Source organism: Martes martes (genome assembly GCF_963455335.1).
Source record: "Martes martes genome assembly, chromosome: X".
In the NCBI taxonomy this organism is placed as follows: Eukaryota; Metazoa; Chordata; class Mammalia; order Carnivora; family Mustelidae; genus Martes; species Martes martes.
In genome coordinates, this window is record NC_137897.1 from 65740435 (window position 1) to 65744816 (window position 4382).

Here is a 4382-nt window from a genome sequence, read left to right on the forward strand (position 1 = left end):
TGGTTGTTTGAGGACCAGTACAAAATTTCAACTTGTACACAATTCTTAACATATGTACTGAAAATCTAAAAAATAAAATCAGTTGTAAAGTCATTCTAGTGAACTTCTGGCTTAAAATTTGGAGACAAATTTTCATTAGCAATATATCAACTAAAAATATCTCCAAATGTTGATACACTGTTATGTTCTTGAGTCCCATTAATTAATAATTAATATAATATAGAGTACGTACTCAAATTTTCAATCTTGTATACCACATTAATAAAGTTACTAGGAAAACTGGATCACCATGACCAAGATGTTACATAGTGTACAAAGTTCAGCCAGGGAAAGTGAAGATCAAGGAGTAAAACAATTCCACCAAAATAACGTGGGAACAGGAGTAATTTAAAATATTCAAGATATATTAAATGCACAACTGACTTCAAATTGCCATTTAACATGATTTGTATTACAGGATATAAATACTAACTCATCTATAGAATGTTAAGCTGTCACTCAAGACAATCAAAGCCTCCCATATCCAGTATACCACTATTTTCTGGTTGTAACAAAAATAAACAACCAGAAAGTTATTTCACCTCTTAAAAAAATTATACCTAAAAAAAAGGCAAGAGGTGGATTCTCTCTTTCTCAAAAATGTTTCTAGAGCTACTAAAAAACTTGCATTTACAAAATAGCTGATAAAAATATTCCTCTGGATTGTACAAGAGAGGAGACAAAGACCACTGATAAGACATAGTATATGTTATTCATCAGACTTGGCTTCTTTCTCTCCTGCTACATTAGAGGCTATACTCTCCTCCTCTTTAGTTTCTCCTTTTCCTGCAAGTAAGTCTTCTTTCATTTCTTGGTTAGCCACTTCAGCCTCTTTTCCTTTTGGTCCCCCATCCCCCTTTGTTTCCACTTTTTTTGTTGCCTGAAGATTTATTCCTTCCTGCCACATTCTCTGACTTTATTGTTTCCACTTTTGCAGGAGCACATTTGACTAACAACTTCGCCAATCTCCTCTTGGGCTCCTCCTTCACCACCCCTTCAGTGGAGCTGAACTTTCTCTTGGGCATCATGGCAATAGGGCTGGCACATGCTGGGTGCCTGAGGTCCGTGGGGTACTTAGAGCCTTCATGAAGCTGGGCTCTATACTATTTCTTCTTTATATTTTCAACTATGGATGAACACTTAGGTTGCTTCCGTATCTTGACTATTGTAAATAATGCTACAATAAACTTGGGGTTGCATATATATTTTTGCATTAAGTTTTTGTATTTGGGAGCATAAATACCCAATAGTGGCATTATTGGATCATATAGTATTTTTATTTTTTTTAATTTTTTGAGGAATCTCCATAGTATTTTCCACAACAACTATATCAATTTATATTCCCACCTTGTGTACAAGAGTACACAAGGGTTATTTTTTCTCCACATCTTCATCAACACTTGTTATTTTTTATAATTTTGACTTTAGCCATTCTAACTCATGTGAGGTGCTATCTCATTGTGGTTTTGATTTGCATTTCCCTGATGACAATGACTGATGTGGATAAACTTTTCATGTGTCAGTAAGTCATCTGTACGTCTTCTTTGGGAAAATGTCTATTCAGGATGTTTCCCTTTTTAATCAGATTGTTTCGTTTTTTTGGTCTTGAGTTGTATGAGTTCTTTATATATTATGGAGACTGACCCCTTATAGGATATATCATTTGCACATACCTTCTACCATTAAGTAAGCTTTCTTTTTGTTTTGTTGATGGTTTGCTGCAAAAACTTTTTATTTTGATATAGTTACAATAGTTCAATTTTGCTTTTGTTTCCCTTTCCTTAGGAGATCTGTATTTTAAAAAATGTTGCTTTGGTTAATGTCAGAGAAATTATTGCCTGTGCTCTCTTTTAGGATTTTTATAGTTTCAGGTGTCACATTTAGGTCTTTAATCCATTTTGAATTTATTTCTGTGTATGGTGTTAGAAAGTAGTGCACTCTAATTCTTTTATATGTGGTTGTTAAGTTTTCCCAACATCATTTGATGAAAAGACTTTCTTTTTACCATTCTATATTCTTGTCTCCTTTGCTAGATTAATTGACCATATAACTATGGATTTATTTCTACTGTAAGGCATTCTCCAGTGTCTTCTATGCTTTTTTCAAACTGAGCTAGTATCTTTATAATTGTTGATCTAAACTCTAATTCAGACATTTTACTTATATCTGTATTGTTTAAATTCCTGGTGGTATTACCTCCTGTTCTTTTGGGGTGAATTTTTCTGTCTAGTCATTTTGCCCAGAAAAGGAAGGAGGAAAGAAAAAAAAAGAAAGAAAGAAAAGAAAAACCCAGCTGTAACAACAACAACAACAACTTCAGGAAGTGTTTCTGGTGTATGCTGTGTACACTCTGTTGTTGTGTTTTCCCTGTTCTTTCCCACTGTTCTTTCTTCTACAGAGTTCATTCTTGCTTGTAGTGGGGAGTGTTTGTACCTTTAAGTACATGTGTTTTGATTTGTTTGTCAAGATAAAGCCGTGAAGAAAAAAGAAAAGAAGAAAAAATTAAAAGAAAAACAAACAAACAAAAACCAAAAAGTCTGATCCAAAACAAGAGAAAAGAAAAAGGAACCAAAATGTGAAGAAACAGACAAACAATAAACTATAAGCCCGAGTCTAAAAAAATAAGAAAGAAGGAAGACAAAAAGGAAAAAAAAAAAGAGTGGGGAAAGAAGAGAAAAAAAATAAGTAAGTACCCTCATCTGAAAAATAAGAGAAGGTAACAAACAAAACAACATATGAAAAAACGACTATATGCTGGATAAAAAAGACAGAGAAAATAATATATGTAGTCTAATATATTATTATATATTTATATATATTATCTATTATATTTTATATATGTTTATTATATATAATAAAGGATAACGAATAAATATTAGAAAGAGAAAAATTTTAAAAATTAAAACATTTTTAAATATCAAGAAGAGAGGACAAAAAAAAAATGAAACAATCCTGTCCTATTTCCACAGGAAGCTGTTATTTTAGAGCTTTCTTTAATCGGTAGACTTAGTGCATGTGGGGGTCTGTTGATCTTCTGAGGGAGAGTCCTGCTAGGCTGGTTCAGAAGCTGACTTGCCCCTGAAAAGATGCTTGAACCAGGTGCGAGGGGAATGGGGTTTAGTGTAGTGGACTCCAGCCTCCACTGGAGGCGCTGTGTTTCTCTCTGAATTCCAACGCTGCTTTTGGGTGAGGGCGGGGAGAAAGAGGTGTTGGAGGAGGAAGAATATGGCGTCACCCTACCCTCTTGTCCCTGGGGAGCAGAACTCCCAGCCACCGTTGTTCAGGGGGTCCTATTAAAAAAGTGTGAGCAACCGATGTACTATATGGTGGCTAACTGATCATCATCATCATCATCATCATCATCAACATAAAAAATAAAAAATTGAAACTACCAAAAAAAAAAAAAAGTGAACAACCCCCTGTGTCCAAGGGTTTTGTCAGTTCGCTGTCCTTAACCTTTCTGTGTCCGGGCCGTTGGCATACCCAGAGCCACAGATCTCCTGAATTTTATCTCTGGCAGGTGGCTGGGATTCCAAACACCAAGTTTTAAATGGTCTGGTAAGCTGGGGATCTACTCCCATATCCTGGAGGAGACGCTTGTGCATGCCGAGAACTGTCCCATCCCCCCCCCCAAAAAAAAAAACAGTCACACAGTGCGTATACAGAGGATAGGGTTTATTGTAAAGCTCAGTGAAAAGTTGGAACTAGGTTATTGGCCATCTGCCTGTGATTCAGTCCCCTACCCTATTCTGTCCCAGAAATGCCATCACAGTGGCACACACAGAGAGGTTTAAGCTTTTTGTGGCTCACATTTAAGAAAAGATGTTAAGAGATTTTCTTACCTCTGCGCACACCTCTGACTCTGCTGTTGAACACTGCTCAATTGCTCTCAGCTGGACTTTTGTCCTTGGAGAAGCAAAATACACTTTTTCAAATGCCCTCCAGGAAGGGGAGCAATCTCTACCTATGCGACCCAGGGGATCCCCTAACCACAGCTAACTGTATGGTCCCTACCCTCCTGGACTCTTTCCCACTTTCTTCTTGTTCCTGAATTTGCTCCACAAAAAGGATTCCCTTCCCTTCACGGCCACATGACTTTCCTCACCTCCAATTCATGGCTCAGAACCTCACATTGGCCACATTATCTCCCTCCAATTGTGCAGATTATTTCCTCAATCCTCAGATCATTTTCCCAGTTGTTCGAAATAATTGAATGTTGATCTTGCTGTATTTGAAGGATGAGGCAAGTTCAGGTCCCCCTACTATACCGCCAATCTTAACTCTTCTATTATGCCACTTCTTTATCCATTAAACAGTGTAAATTTCAGCACTTTCCATAATTT

The 4382-nt window shown here is 36.5% G+C and overlaps 1 pseudogene across 1 annotated transcript; it reads right to left on the bottom strand.

The window, feature by feature from the left end:
• Positions 1 to 748: 748 nt before the first annotated feature.
• Positions 749 to 1064, bottom strand: LOC308337405 (non-histone chromosomal protein HMG-14-like; annotated as a pseudogene). The gene has a single exon. The product of its transcript is annotated as a non-histone chromosomal protein HMG-14-like (transcript).
• Positions 1065 to 4382: the final 3318 nt, after the last annotated feature.